The 17,367-nt window shown below is 30.8% G+C and overlaps 1 protein-coding gene across 1 annotated transcript in view; it reads right to left on the reverse strand.

Moving 5' to 3' along the window:
• LOC118190032 (proton-coupled amino acid transporter 1-like) overlaps positions 1-15,658 on the reverse strand; it is a 124,873-nt gene extending 109,215 nt beyond the window's left edge. The window contains exon 1 of the mRNA XM_035360716.2: positions 15,532-15,658. The gene's annotated coding sequence lies outside the window, so the exon portion shown is untranslated. The remainder of the gene's footprint in view (positions 1-15,531) is intronic.
• Between the last annotated feature and the right edge of the window lie 1,709 nt (positions 15,659-17,367).

Here is a 17,367-nt window from a genome sequence, read left to right on the forward strand (position 1 = left end):
TATTTAATCGCATTTCGTGGTTCATGAGTAACCTCAAATAGTAAACTTATAATTTGGAACGGTACAACTGTTGTTGTTTTCTACTTAAAAATTTCTCTCATTAAAACACAAGTATTGGAATTTATCTTTACTTTTTTTAGCTCTGGCCCTTTATTTTTTTGCCCAAAAGTTGTCTTGAGTTTGAACTTAGACTACGCATCCCAAGCTAGAATGATAGAAAAGACAGCGCATCTACATCAATCGCAGATTTTGCATCGAAATTTCAATTATAGATCTGAATGTAAAGCCTTTGGATTCCTGAAGGGAAATGATAGATCTTTTTAACGAGAGCAAGAAGTCACATACATATATTACGAATAATCAAAGTATATTTAATGAAGAAGATTATTTGTAATCAATCAAAGACAAAGTTAAAAATGGTTTCTAAGTATTTCAAGAATAGGTTTTTCTCAGATCAATAGAAGTTTTTCACTTCTTATAAAAATTCTAATAATGATGTATACAACTATATGGAAACATATATTTTATCAGCCAAAGGACGCATTTAGCCTAGAAGTTTGCATTTGTTTTACTGATGATATTTGTTCATGAAATTTAAGGCGTAAATCATTAAAGTATCCTGTCATATCACAGATTAATTCAATCTGTAGGTGTTAAGTTTAGGCGTTATTTAGAACAATAGGGTAAAAAGCCTGATTTCCAAATAATTCAGACTTGAAAGAAATCTGAAAGTTTTCGAGAATTTCAAAATTTTAAATATAAAGAAAATGTAAAAGTTATAATAAAGACTGATGAAAAAAAGGCATTTTAAACTGTATTTTCGATGGCTATTTATCTGCTGGCTACTATTCCTTATCGATATGCAGTTAAACTTCAATGTGACACTTTTACAATATTTTGAGTTTACGTTACCATTAATGTTAGTGTTTTTACTCATTAGTGAGTAACTTAAATAAAGAGAAATGAAAATTCTTTCACAAATTGTAAAATCATAATAAAGCATTTAAAATATTACTGGGATTTTATTTAATCGCATTTCGTGGTTCATGAATAACCTGAAATAGTAAACTTATAATTTAGGACGGTACAACTCATGATAATTATATATGATTCGTTCGTAGTATTGCGACTTCGTGGAGGATTTTCTAAAAGAAACTGGTTCGGATTTTGAATACGCTTGCCCAAGGAATAAAACTTCAATTCGCGAGAAAATGAAACCAGCAAATGATATTGATGGTAGACATACAAATAGCATGCTAATTTCAAAACTTTCCTTTCTTAAATTGCTTCTTTTCTCTGAAAATTTTAATCAGAAATTCCTAAAAAGAAAAATCAGTTGGACAAGATTTTCTTATTTTTTCTAAATTCGAAGACCTTTGTTCTTAATAAAAATACAGCCACCAAGCCGGTATACTGGTTAAAGACGCTGACCATACCGATGTGTCCGAGTTCGAATCCTGGAAAAAGGATGGATATTTCTAAGAGTATAGTGTATGTGCGGCAAGGGAGTACTCAAAATACACAGCGAGCCGGAAGTCCACTCTAGAAGTTTGGGAGACCCTCGGACCGCCGGCGGTTTGTTCTTGCATTCTTGAATTGGGGCAGAGCTGCACGGTGGAACTTTACCTGAACAATCTTTTTTGAAATTCCGGTGCTTCCCTACATCTCCCTGTTCTTAAATACACACATCTCATTTGCATCCTGGTGAAAGCTAACGAAAAGCACGAAGTGATAGTATTTTTTATAGTGATAAGGTAATGGGTTAGTTAACATAGAAGTGTGCGCACAGAGTGTTTTAAAGTGTTTTTAAATACCATTTCTGAACTCCAGAAAGTGTAAATTTTGAATTCATTCCTGGAAGAATTTGCAAAATATTAGAAAACTATCTAATTCTAAACTAAAGTCTAGTCTAACGCTAGAGAGGAGGAAGTATATTTTGCTTCAGTTTATATCTTCAGAAGTTGTTGAAAAAATATTGGTTTTTGCTACTGTTTTAATCAAAATTTATTGTTGTAATAAATAATAAATAGATGAATCAAAAGACATTAAAAACAAAATATGAAAATGGCAAGAAGATAATTAATAAATATCCTAAATATCTCAAGTTCCAAGTTTTGATTAGAAAAGCCTTTCTCAAATGTTACATTTTATACTGAATTTCTTGTAAAAAAGAAGGATTACATTAGTTTTAAACTAATAATAAAAATAAAAACGTAATAGTCGTTTACAAGTTCAGATTTTTAATTCTATGAAATCAAGTGAAAGAATATATAACAGCATTTATTTCAAATATCAAAACAGAGAATATTCTGCATATTTATTCATCGTTATGTTAAATTACTCAACAAGATAATATAATAGCCAAAAAAAATGTTTAGAGACAAAAAATGACGCAATAAAACACATTTTTATAATAAAAGTTCTTAAAGAAAAAATTATCGTTAAAAAATTTCCAAAACAAATTTTTCCATTTTAATTTCAGCCATGAAAGTATTAATAGGGAACAAACAATTATTCGGATTAAATCCTTAACAAAATTAGGGGAATCATAAAAAATACATTCTAAGTTTAGAAATGATCGATATTAAAACGTATTTTATTAGTTGTTTCTCCATTATTAGCTATTTCTCCATAACAATTATTTTGAATTAGAGCAGGTCTTAATGTTTCCTGAAATCCCAAACATTTTAAATATCAAAACTATAAAAAATATTACCACTCTTTTGTGCAAAATGTTATTATTTTTATTTGTGCTTTAAGGATTATGTTAATTTTACTAACAGAGTTAAACTTCTTTCCTGTCAAATTCTTAACTTTAACTTACTACTTCCGGCCAGAACGTAGTTTTAGAATCACGTCTGAATACATAATGAGGAAAAGCGGTATTTAACCGCCAAGTTCTACTGTCTGGGGAAGAGAGAATCAGAAATTCTGATTAACGCGCGTCCGCCTTTTTGGCTACTCTTTCTCAAAGCTGTTATTACGCTCGGCCGTATTCAAGCCCTACATAGCTTCGCAGTCAATTAGCTTTAAGGGACCAACTCGGTTAGAATCTTGATAACTTCGGCTATATCTCTTTAGTTTAGATTTGTGTTAGTTTACTTCTTAGCCTCTTAAGTTCAAGCCCAAATGTCGGCTTTTATTGTACACTTCAAGACGGAGTTCTGTTAAATCTTATTTGAACAATAAAGGGTTATTTACCCTTCCATCCTGCTGTTTCTTGTCACACGAACTTAAGCGATTATTCGCTTAGGAGTTCTTAAGATTCTTCACATTCAACAGTAACTTAGCATTCACAAAGTGGAGAACTCTACAATGCTTAAAATAATCATATATAGGGTTATTTACATTTCTCTTGATGAAAACAGATATGGAATCTTTAAGTCATAGAACCTACTTCATATGCTTAAGTCTAACGCAATTATGCATTGAAATAACGCATAAAAGCATTATATCTTACTACTTAAGTTATTAGCATATTATGGATATGTTAGTAACACCTTTCAATGTTGAAGTATAAGATGTTATTGTATAACCTATTTATTTAAAAGAATTTGGGGACAGAGTTGTTTTTTTAACGTTCTTACATTCTTCCACACCGAATATAAACTGTACTATAAGTCATTAGTTCAAGCAGGAAACATTTCAATTTTATGTGCTAAATTTTTTACTGCCGCTCAACCGGTATAGTGGTTAGCGTCACTGACTGCCGTGCCGAAGGACTCGGGTTCGAATCCCGGAGAAGGCATGGATGTTTGTAAATGTATAGTGTCGGTGCGGCATGGCGGCACTCTAAATATGCGGTGAGCCGAGAGACCTCTCGTGTGGTTTGGTAGAAGGGGAGACAGGCTGTTGTCAACGGCAGGCATATTCTAGCGCTCCTTGCCACGAGGCGGCTTTCGTGGGCTTGGGCTGAGTACGTCAGACAAGCGAGCATAAGCAACAACAAAACATTTCTTACGATACGTATTTAAAGAAGCATTATAAATGTCAGTCCTTATTTTTGAAAAGTAGCAAACAAATTAGATATGGCACTCATAAGGATTTTCTCCCCGCTAAACGAAATGGATTGAACCCAGGAATACCAATCATGCTCGAAAGTTCATGAATAATCCGAGTTTTATCCATGTATGTAAAATGGCGACTTGTACTGTCAAAAGTCGTTAATTCGGAAACTCATAATCCGGAATGATCTATAATCCGGACCTCAAAGCTAAAAACTTTCTGCGCATGCGCCGCGTTGACACATGCGCATAGGTGTTACTTTTACGACTGCGCATATGCGTGTGCGCAAGAGCAAAATATGTTTTCGCGTCCGCGTTTTATGTATAACGGACGGTATAAGCTAAAATTATCTAATTATCTATTTCAGTTAATGCTGATGATTGCGTTGTTCCTTAATCTTCGAATTGGATCCGGCTTATTATTTTTTGCAGACTATAAAAGCAATTTTATAAAAGTAAACTTGAATTTTCGATTATGTCAAATAGAATTTCCGATGCTAGAGCTCCCAAAGGATCTACAAAACGAAAGTACGTTTCGATGTCCATCAAACAAAAAGTGGAATTGCTGCAAAAAAATGGATAAAGATATGAAGAAGGTGACAGAGAGGTTAGTGAAAACGAAAAAATTTCGATTGAGAAGTTGGTCGGTATTCTCGGCACAGCAATTACGGGACTTGAACAGCGGAACTTTGTAACTGAACAAGAAATTATGTCTGTTTATAGAATTAAAGCACATAAAACGAAGCAACGTAAACAACTTACAATGATAGAAATGTTTAATAAAATAAACAAATAAATATTAACCTTTTTTTTTGTAAATTTTGATACCCTTTAGATCATAATTGTTCTTTATTTCATAAATTACGGTTTCATATTTTTAATTTTAGAATTTCTGCATGCCATCTTACGAGATTTAAACTGATGATCTATAATCCGGAAAAATCGATAATCCGGAATCGCCGAAGTCCCGACGAGTCCGGATTAACGACTTTTGACTGTATATGGGAAAATTAAACGTAAGGCGTTACAAGTGAAGAGAAACAGAATTTCTTAAATGATTGGATTAATAATTACAATTACATGCATTAATGATTACAATTTGTATAGATTTGTTTCAGGAATTAATATTTTGTTTGTTTAATTTATATTTTATACTCTAGATCAGAATTTCTTAAACTGTGGGGTGCCAAAAATTTTAACAGTTTTGATATTTCTTTAACTTTTTATAATAATTTTACAATTACCAAATAATTTTACGCAATGTATCTGAAAATAGATAAGACATTATAGACAAAGAAAAAACGAAAACGTTTCGATGCAATCTTTTTACATTTATTTATTTATTATTATTATTATTATTATTATTATTGTTGTTGTTGTTGTTATTGCTTTGCATCATTTCGTCTGTTACTTATTTAAAATTTTCACATTGCTCTATGTCTTAAAATTAGAAATTAATGACCTAAAACTGCAATAGTTATGAGGTCCCACAAAATTTTCGTAGATATTATGGAGGTCCTGAGATCGCGAAAAAATCTCTGTGATAAAAAGGGGTCGGGACTGAAAAAATTTATGATGCCCAGCTGTAGATTATAAAGTGATTGCACTCTTTTGCTCTCTAATCGTCCGTATGTTCACACTGAAGTAGCACATTTTATTCTTCAAGACGTTTGCTTTGCGTTCATGATTACGCTTATCGTTTGACGCAGATCTAGTTTTCGGTTTTCTCGGCGTTCAGTGTTTATTTGCTTTTATTTAAAACTAATCATTTTTGATCACTTATTCAAAATGCGAGATATGTGCGATTCTGCTTTCACTGAAATAATCTCAGGAAATTTTATCTAATTGCTCTAATTTCAAAGCCGTCCAGATGTCATGGGAAGGATTAACCAAAATCCAAGATAAGGCAGATTTGTGTTTTAATTACAGTCAAAAGTCGTTAATCCGGACTCGTCGGGACTTCGGCGATTCCGGATTATCGATTTTTCCGGATTATAGATCATCAGTTTAAATCTCGTAAGATGGCATGCAGAAATTCTAAAATTAAAAATATGAAACCGTAATTTATGAAATAAAGAACAATTATGATCTAAAGGGTATCAAAAGTTGCAAAAAGAAAAAGCTTAATATTTATTTGTTTAATTTATTAAACATTTCTTTCAATGTAAGTTGTTTAAGTTTTGCTTCGCTTCATGTGATAATACTTTCTCTTTAATTCTATTAAACAGACATAATTTCTTGTTCAGTAACAAAGTTCCGCTGTTCAAGTCCTATAATTGCTGTGACGAGAACACCGACTAATTTGTCAATCGAAATTTTATCGTTTTCAATAACCTCTGTCACTTTCTTCGCTATCGGAAGCGAATTATAATGACGAGGAACTTGTTTTAAATCATATCAAAGACGGAGCACATAGAGATGAAATACTACATTTGGTAAGGAATTATAAGCCAAATAAAATAAAAACATCTGCGCTGAAGATAAGGATAGTGCTGACAGATCAACTTCCAATTCATTACGCGCCCGCCGCGGCGATCCCCCCGCCGAGCAGCGTGAAATTGATAAACAGATTTCGGATTTCATAACATACTTTCGCTTTAGATCCTTTACATATTAACAAATATATATCGGAAATTCTATTTGATATAATCGAAAGTTTAAGCTTACTTTTATAAAATTGCTCTTACAGTCTGCAAAAAATAATAAACCGGATCCAATTCGAAAATTAAGGAACAACGCAATCATCAACATTAACTGAAATAGATAATTAGATAATTTTAGCTTATACGTCCATTATACATAAAACGCGCACGCGAAAACCTATTTTGCACTTGCGCACACGTAAAAGGTCTTACGCGCACGCGTAAACCCCTATGCGCATGTGTTAACGCGGCGCATGCGCAGAAAGTTTTTAGTTTTGATGTCCGGATTATAGATTATTCCGAATTATGGGTGTCCGAATTAACGACTTTTGACTGTATAATATATTTTCGAAATGAGGGCACTCGAATCCCAAAGCTCTTTAAAGAACTTAGTGGTAAGAAAAGAACTGCAAGAAAACCTGAAACTCTATCATCTTCATACTTTAAGCAAAAAATGAGATGAAATTTAAACAAACAAACCTTAAAGCATCCTTTTCCTCAATAAAATTATTCAGTTCTAATTTCGTATGAAATTATTTGAAATATTGCGAGAAGTAACAGTCTGTATGTTAAATGTACAAAACATGTAGGAAACCTATAACAGAGCTTCATGAAAGTGATCACTTTAGCATTACACAAAATTAGAAAATAGTCTTTTGAAGCGTTTCTTGTTATCATAATCATTCCAAGACCACAATACAGCTATTGCTTGATCTAATTGTAATGTATAATATTCTTTCCCGTATTCTATCCCTCTTTTCTTTTCCTAATTCTGCCTGAAAACTATATTGGGAGTACCATTTCGAGAACGAAGGCATAAATGAAGAACACACATAGCACTTAAAAAGCACATGCAAACAGAGGTACTAATATTAATATAGTCTACAATTACTAAATGTAAGAGTAGACGTGTAAATGATTTTATTTACAAGATTCCTGTGACTGCGTATTATATCGTTAACTTTAAATCAAAAGTTTATATATCATTTGCTGAAAATGCTAGGGAAGATTGCGAGAAGGAGAGATGCATACTAATAAATACACTAATGATTACGAAAAAGAGTGAAATATTGCGAAAAATCACTAGAATGTGACGCAGAATCACGATGTGAATAAATGCGGCGAACAAAGGGCGTCTACGAGTGTCTTGATGCGGGGCAGCTATATACCTTCATTTTATAAGAAAAATGCAGTACATATGAAATGCAATAAAACATTCTATGTGTTTTCTTTTTACTTCCTTGTACGAAGTAAAGGAAGCATAGCAATTAAGAAAAATTTCGGATATCATATTTCAACAGAAATATTCATTCGGACCGTTCCCGAATCCATTCGGACAATTTTTTTTCGCGTGACGTCCGTACGTACGTACAGAATAAAGGATTCTTTTTTTCCAAAATGGATTCAAAAGGATTTTTTTCCGTGAGGTCTGCACGTACGTATGTATGTATCTCGCACAACTCAAAAACAATTAGCCGTAGAACGTTGAAATTTTGTTTATGGGACTGTTATAACATCTAGTTATGCACCTCCCATTTTTATTGCAATCGGCAGTACTAAACGCGTTTATATATATATAAGAAAAGTTTAATTTAAATAAATTAATTAAATTTAAATATAAATTTAATTAAATAATTCTTTGCGCCATTGCTGCAAGGAACCATTGTTGCAAGGAACTTACCTCTCTTGATTGGCTTAACTCCCTAAATAATTTATCGTTAAAATTAAAACTTGAATTACATACCTTTAGGATTTTAAATTTTTAATTTTTTCTAGATTTATTTTTATATATTTTAATATTAATGTTTGCGAAAAATTTTTAATATAACAAAGATAGCAGCTTGGCACTCAACTTTACCTACATAAGCGCCATCTATATAATTAATTTGAAGAACACACTTACTTCTCTTTTAAAACACTTTAGCAGACCCCCAACGCTCATTTAGTAGGTAAGTTAGAATTAAAACTTACTATTTACTTGCTTTAAGTATTTTTTAAAATTTTTTATGTAGTATTTAAGTATTTTCTAGATGAAATTTTATTTTTAAGTATATATTTGTTTCTTAAAAATTGTGAATTAGTTCTTTATGTTTCTTATTGGATTATATGGATTATGTCTAGTTCTTTTTTAGTTTCTTTTTATTGATATGCATATTCGTGTCGGGGAGGTTTCTGTAGACAAAGGTTTCTAAAATACATAAGTTTCTAGATTATTTTTTATAAAACATTAATTTTTTTTTAAATTTAATTTTTCAAAAAAAGTTTAATTTAATACTTGACTTAACTTGCTTGTTTCTCAAAAGACTTCATTAATATTTTCGTTTTAAAACTTTAATTCTTAAATGCTAATTTCTAAGGGTACCACTTTATTGGTATTTCTTTTTGGACATTCTTCACTTTTTACTTTTGGTTTTGACTTTTACCCTTGCCTGCATGAATGACGAAACACGAATTGAATGATTGGAGAGTTAGGTTTGGAGGCAAATTCCCCTTGATAAGTCTGTCTCCTGCCTGCTCAACAGTCATTCCCTTATGCTTTTTAAAAAAAATTGTTTGGATTAATTTTAATTTGCTAAATTAGTGAATTTATTTTCATGGATTGGTTTTGCACTTGATTTGCTTATGCTTCTGAATTTAAATGATATTGTAGATTAGTTCGAGAATTAAATCTTTTAAATCTTTTATATGTTTACACATTTTTTAAATATATATATTTTTTGCTTTAAATTTGCATTTTTAATTTTGGCTTTATATTTGCTTTTTTACTTTTATACGTGTTTGTTAAAATTTAAATTTAATTAGTTTAAATATATATATATATATATATTAGGAGATAATATAAGCAATATTTCTTTAATAAATAAATTATATATATATATATATTAGGAGATAATATAATCAATATTTCTTTAATAAATAAATTATACATATATGTATAATTACAAAACAATTCTTTTGAAAACAAAATATAAACATGCCATGTATTTTTTGCGCAATAAGCTGCAGAAAAATTATCATTAAAGACATAAAGTAAGAAATTTAGAACTAATTTTTCACAAAGACTAAAAATCGAAATTCAGAATTAATAACTTTCAAATAATCTTATAAATGCAACAAAGAATTTAAAAAATGTTGAAACCGAAATGTTTCAAACAAGCAAAACCCCAATTTTGCTTATAACATTTTTTAAATTCTTTGTTGCACTTATAAGATTACTTATATATATATAATGTTGTATGATCTTAAATTCACTTAGTGCGAAATCGAGTTATTTTACTACTTGCGCAATGGCAATGATTACTTGCATTTAATTTAGTTACTTGCTTTTAATTTATTTCTTTTTACAATTCAAATTTTGTTATTCATGATTTAATTCAAGTCCCCGTTAAAAATTTTTAACACATTCAAGTTACTTTAAAACAATTTTCGAAATTGAACTTACTAATTGATTCACTATTTTAAGATAATTCTACTAAAATTAATCTTATGTAATAAAAGCACAATTTTAGAAGCACTGATGTAAGAACACTAAGATGTAGATGCGTAGAAATACTGATGGCGTAGATACTTGATGCTTAGAGGTCCATCCATTTTGAAGAAGAAGCAGTCGAGCCGGATTAAATTGCACGTTTATTTAAATTCGTATTTGTGGTCACAATTCACTTATTATATTCAATCATTACTCCAATCGTGCCAATTTCTAGAAAATTTTTGATACTATGGCAACAGAAGCGAACATAGATGATTGCAGAAGCGTCTTAACAAGACGAAAGCATAAGTGAAAAAGGAAAGAGTGTCGCAGTAGTAATGCAGAGGAAGAAAGGAGAAAGTCGGAAAAGTTTCAGTTCGAGTTAAAAGCCCTGGTCCACAATTATTTTGATTGGGCAAGAGGTATCTGCTCCAAGCGTTAAGTAAGATCGCATGATCAATTTGAAAGACGCAGTTTAGACCTATGGCTCCTTTTTAGATAGGGAAAGGAAGCCCCAAATCAAATAAAAAAAATTAAAGAGGCCATAGCCAATTAAAATTAGAAGTTTGCTTTCATATTTTATCTTACATACATAAAGAAAGAAATTTAGAACCAACTTTTCACAATGACCAAGAATTGAAATTCAAATGAACTTCAAAAACAATTTATAAATGTGGAATAAGAATTATTTTAAAATGTAAAAATTAAAATAAATATCATCACAAGAAAAACCAAAATAGAAAATAAAAGAATAAGAAAGAAGAGGAATTCAGTCAACTTCGACATAACATCATCAGGAGGAGGTATGTCGAATTTAATTACAATTCCCATTCCATAACAAAATCCTTGTTTTTCTGTATCCAGAATTAGCTGATGAACCATTTCAATAAAATGTTTTAATCTTATATATATATAACATTTTATTATAGTATTTTAGATGCGTAGTTAGAGAGATAGATGCACCAGTAACTTTCTTCTTTCTAAACACAACTTTATTCCATGATTATTCGCATCAGCTAATTTTTGGTAGACAAGGCATTTATCCAATCATAGTTAAATACAATAATTTTTAGGCATACTTCGAAAAAAAATTGGGGCAGTTCTACATCTCCTGTTCTACTGAGCCGATTGACAAAATTCAAATTGCGTTTTTCATGTCTCGAAAGCGCGACTCAGGATATACATTAGTTTTATATACAGCATTGTTTTAACACAGGTATTTTGACACAAAAATCAGACTTTTTCTGAAATAGCATACCAATTTTTCTGTTACCAATATTTCAATTGTACGACTCAAATTATACCTGCATATTAAATTTTGTAAAATTTGGTGCAAAATTTACGGAGAAATTCAAAAATTTATCTTGCCACAATTTTTTCAGTTTGCGCCAAGAATAATTCACTTAGCGAACTTCTTAATATGTGACAACCAGTTTTCTTTTCCCTTCCATTATGCCGGAGCGGAAAAAAGGGCACCTCGTTTCCACCTTTTTACGTTATGCATGAGCGGAAAAAAAGTTACATCGTTTCTACTTCCAAATAATTTTAGAAAAGTGTCTAAACCACATTTGATGTTTTATCGCTTTCAACAAATATATGCCAATATATAAACGCACCAATATACAAATAAATGGATATCTTCGGAAATTTTGAATAAAAAAATGTAATGTTTTGCAGATATGCTTAGAAATACGTGTATTTTAAGATGATGGTAAAAATTTTATAGATTATAATTCAAAAATATTTTTAAAAAAATTACAAAAAAAGATTATTTAATACAAATTTTATAAATAAATCATAAAAAAATGGATGAATTTTATTTGGAATGAACCTAAATTTCCAAATGAATCAAATAAGCTTAATAAAAAAGAGAAATTAATAAATATATACCAAAACTAACGTTGAGGAGCTAAAATTTTGAGAGCTAATTTTTTAAAAACTACTCGTTGGATTTTTAGAAAACTTGATAGTTTGGCGTAATTTGAGTCGTATAATCGAAACATGAAAAAACATTGGTATATTATTTCAAAAAAAGTCCGATTTTGTGTCAAAATACCTATATTAGAAGAATGGGTACTTTTCCGTTTCGCCGGCGCAAATCTCGCCAAGATGACTTTGTTGGCGACAACATATACAGTATACACATAAAAAATGTTGGTTCTAAGAATTTGTTATTTTGAAGGCATAAACATTTTAATATGGTTAAATATATATAAAATATTTTAAATAATAATTTTTTTATATTTAAATTTTTTTTAATATTTAAAAAGTTTAAATATTTTTAATGTTTAAAGTTTTTAATATTTAAAAATTTTGTAAAAAACCAATAAATAAAGACAATAAATTTGTAAAAGCACATTAATTTAAGAATTTACTATGCTATGGTTCAACATCCTGATTCGCCGGTTCGTATCACGTGACCTCAAGTGATCTCATCTCACGTAAACTACGCTACAAAAGTATAATTCTCTCAGTAATTATCTACATGAATTTCACGTTAAATCTTAATTCGGAATACAAGTTTAAATGCACGAATTATTTCAATTCATACGAATAGCTTACTCCGAAATTATGTAAAACCGCAGTGCTTTACTTCGCTAGTGCATTTTCATTAAAATGGATGAATTTAACCCTTGTATTTGCCTTTTCTATATTTTCGCCTTCGGGTGAGCGGTGTGATTGCACCCTAATTGACGTAATTACTGCGAATGGTCTTAGGGCATAGAATTTAATTATCTTTGTAAATATTCTACGTAATTGTATGCCAGTATTTAAAGAAACAATCAATCTGGTAAGAAATGGCTGCGACTTGTTTTGAAAATGAGGCGTAAAAGGTTATCAGCAAAGATATTCCGTTTGGCATCAGTTGTAACACTATTGGCGACTTTATCGTTTGCGCCGGCAAAACAGAAAAGTACCGAAAAATGCTATATATAAATCTAATACATATCCTTCATCGAGCTTTCGAGACATGAAAAACGCAAGTTGAATTTCGTCAATCGGCCCAGTAGAACAAAAGAACTGTCTTTTTTTTTTTTTTTTTTTTTTTGCACAGTGACATTGGTTTTTAAAAGTATGACGTAGGCAACTTAGAAAAGAAGAGCAGCACAAAGTTTTCAGCATGGTGAAAGCTAGGAAAATGAATGACGTAGCTACTTTGTAAAGAGTATTTATACCGAGTAGATGCATAAGTTTATCAAAGCTGCTATTGGTTAATTTTAAGTTGTTATGTAACATGGAAAGATTTCGAATTTGGGAGAACAGATGAATTTAGGGTAGAGAACATAAAATCTAGAATAGTTAATTTTGAGGTCGCCAATCGTTTCTTAAAGCAGCCATCGCATTTTGTTATATCTTACATATATACGCGCAAACACACACTCTTTATCCGCCTTAAAAGTCCCTACTCGGCCTTTATTTTCCCAATCGCTGGTCGTAGTCAATTTAATTTCAGATTTTGCAGTTCTTGATGTCCTTTTCAACTTGTCTTGAGGGATCGGTAGTTAAGCTAAAACAGTTCGAGGAAATAAGTTTAAATGATGCATAATTTAGTAGGCCGTACATGGAAGTCATGCGGTGTTCACATCAGATTTTTTTGGAAACAAAAGCACTTTGAGAAACTTCAAATCACCAACATTTCAGCATTCAGATAAAAATCTGTCTGAAATAGCCTAAGCGTTATAAAAAAATTCAATATTCCAACCGCATACACTCAGTGAAACGCGAGTGACTTCGCCATCCACGGTAGATATACAAACTCAAGTGAATGCGTGATTACTTTTTTTCCCAGTTTCACTCAAAAGCAAACTATATTTATTCAGGATACCTTCTTCGAACTCAGCTCAAACGTACAGTGTGTATTGGTCAGAAACTGCGATACAAATAACGGCTAATTGCAATAAAGTTCAGCTTCTAAGCTTCGAAATTATTTGCTTAAATTTTTGTCATGATAACCTATTTAGCTATCTGTTATATTCTGCTTTTAAATTCGGATAATTTCAAAACACCTGCACCACTGTAATTGATTGAGATAATAATTTAAAATTACCTATTCCATTTCCACCAAAATCTCATGTTTCATGGGATAATATTTTTTTTATATTATGATGTAGAAGGTGAGCATTTTAAATGATAATAGAATATTAAGTTGAATTTTTTCTTATATTATACTTTTAGAATTTTCATTAATCTCGTAAAATTTTTCTTTCATAAAGTTTAAAGCATTGTATTAATTAAGCATTATTTTTAATTACGAATTTTAAATATTTAAATGCAACTTTTATGATTACATTACTTTAAAAAAACCAGATTGGTATTGATCAGGCTATGGTATTTATTTTTCCTCGTTTTAAATAATGTGTTGTGTTACTAGAAAATATTCTGTCTTTCTAGGAAATTATTGATACACCATATTATTAGGAATATTATTTTTTAAAACATTATCTTGTTTATCAGCACGAACATAACGGTATTTACTCCTAAAATAAATAACTTCATTTAAGGTATTTATGCAAATGTGAATAAACTGTAATATCATGGTACAATATATCATGATATATTATTATAATATTAATAGAAAATTAGAAACATTTTCAATTGAAACCGGAGAGAATAGCTGAATTTGCGGATAGGCATTTTTAATGGAAATATATCAATTAAAAATCATTAAAATTTCCAATACTCTGTTACATCTTACAGTATTGTATAATTTACAAAAGCCTATAGAAACTAACCAAAGCGAAATTAAAAACCAGATGTAATAACATTTTCGTAGCTTAAACTGTATGGCCAGTGATTTAATACCAGTCATTTGTTATTTTAATATCATGTTTTGCCTACATATTATCACGAAACACTCGTTGTATACAGCTTTTCTACCATTATAATAATCTACCGATCATTTAATTTTAAAATAAACGTACACCACTATTGCTGTGAACAAACAACATGTACATGCAAAATGAGATCAAGATAAAACTTCGAAAATACAGATACTTCAAGCGACTTTCACTTCACATCTACTTGCGTAAGAATACTGCTACATGTTCGCGATTTTAAATATTTATTTTAAATTTTTAAACATCGCAGTTTCTTATCACTCAAACAAATAAAAAAAGAAAGAAAGAAAACGTCATGTGCTTTATAGTGGTGTTAAAAGCTACGTTTAACGTTTTGAGTACTTTTCCAGACGATTTGTAAATTATCACGCCAGCAAATAAAAAAGAAAAGAAAATTCTACCAACCATCTAATATACCTGATCTTTCAAGAACGAAAATTTAGTAAACAAGTTTCATTCCAATAAGACGGAGTTAACAAATTAATCAAAATATGGAGAACAGGATTAAGAGGGGAAATTTAACGGGGAAAAAATCGAGGTCAAAAGAAAGTTTAGGGGAAATGTACACGTCATCTTACCTCTGCGCTGTTGATACTGTTGGATGAATACTCTTCATATTCGGAGTCAGAGTCACTACACTGTGTACTTGATATTTCGAATGGTTCCCACATAATTTTGTGGTCATCGTACTATTTATTCCTTTTTCCCTTTCCTTTTCTAATTCCTCTTGTTCTTTCATCGGTAAAGCTGAGTACACATTACGGTTGACCGATTCTTAGACAGTTGTGCGCCATCTGGTGGTCAGGTGGCTTATAGACTTAAGAAAAACGAGGTCTCAGCTCTTAACTTTTTAAGACAAGGTTACAATATTTTATTTTACAAAGTTTCATACTTTAACGAGAATCAAAAGTAAAGTAATGGCGGCTAAATATTCATACAAATTCAAATTTTTTGATAGCTAGAAAAAACGTTAATAGTTTTAGTTTGCGAAAAGCCCTATCCGTCGTAAACAGATATTATTGCTTGTCGAGGATTCATAATCTTTCACTTCACTGTTCTTGTGAGAGTGCGTTGCTCTATACATGTAAATTAATTATTTAAGAAATTTTTAACAACATTTTGCAGCAAGTTTTATTTTATACCATGAATTATGGTATTTATATCAAGCAAGTTTTCTAAAACTCTGTAAGAAGTTGATTGAAAAATTTCTATTTTTACTTCTTGTGTGCGTTATCCTTATACCCAAAGCCGGCGCTAGGCTTTTCGCCTTTCGCTCAAATTATTCTAAATTACCAGGCACACCAGCGGCCGAGCGGTAAAGTCGCTGAGCACTGGTAGTTCTATCCGAGATTATTTCCGCTGAGCATTGATAGCTGCATGGGTGTTTTCGTGGTTTCCCCGTGTGTATACGAGCCAGTTTCCATTAAAAAGGTCCTCTACGAAGGCATCGCTCCCCTTAGGCAGATAACCCTCGAGGCTTTGCCGTAATCGTATAAATCAAACCAACTTAAAGCCCAGTTGCTTCGTAAAATCTAAAAGGTTTTCCTCCCCTAAATTCTGCTGCCGATGCTATCGCATTGATCGCACCGGTTTTATCTGTACCATCCACTCCCAAGAAAAAAGTTAGATGGTTACGATGAAATTTCGCAACAAAATATGAATTGCAAGCATTTCTATATATTTAAATTTTTAATTTTTATTTTGTTCAGGCCATAATACCCTTTTTTAATGTTTGGTATTTGTCAGTTTTTGAGAAAAATAACAGGAACAAACGTCGAAGTTTCTAAAGTTCTCTGTAAATCGAACTGGGTAACAAATGAGTATTAGTTGGCAGTAACCAAATATTATTTTTATTTGAAAAGAACAGACAAATATTCGTATAACTTTTGTTAAGTTATAATTATATATATATATATATATAATTTTTTTCAATTTTAATAGTAAACTGTTATTCTGCTGCCGTTTTTCAAGTGAATACCTCTCTAATGTTAATAATCAACGTGCATTTAAAGTAAATCAAAAATCAAGGTAAACCTGAAGTAATTTTTATCAGCTGGTGTTTAGGCAAAATTCAACTTAAAACTAATGTTAATTTTTCAGTATTAGGCAGATATTATTTATTTTTGTAATTTTAAATTTGATACTGGCAACACTTTTTGCCTCCTGCTAGCTTATATATGTAGATAAGCTCCTGCTAACTTATATATGTAGATAAGGAAGCCAATGTTTTCGGTCCAAAAACTCGACGTGAATTTTAAGTGAATATGCAAAACTGGGGTTCCCACAACATTTTACTTTTCTATTTTTAGACAGATGTCTGTCTGTTTGTGTGTATGTGGGTGACGATGATTTTTGTTCACGACATAAAACTTCCATAATTTTCCATTACGTATTTAAGTTTTCTACATTAATGA

This window comes from Stegodyphus dumicola, chromosome 2 (assembly GCF_044657685.1).
Source record: "Stegodyphus dumicola isolate Sdum_Otavi_A_Nest chromosome 2, ASM4465768v1".
Lineage (NCBI taxonomy): Eukaryota > Metazoa > Arthropoda > Arachnida > Araneae > Eresidae > Stegodyphus > Stegodyphus dumicola.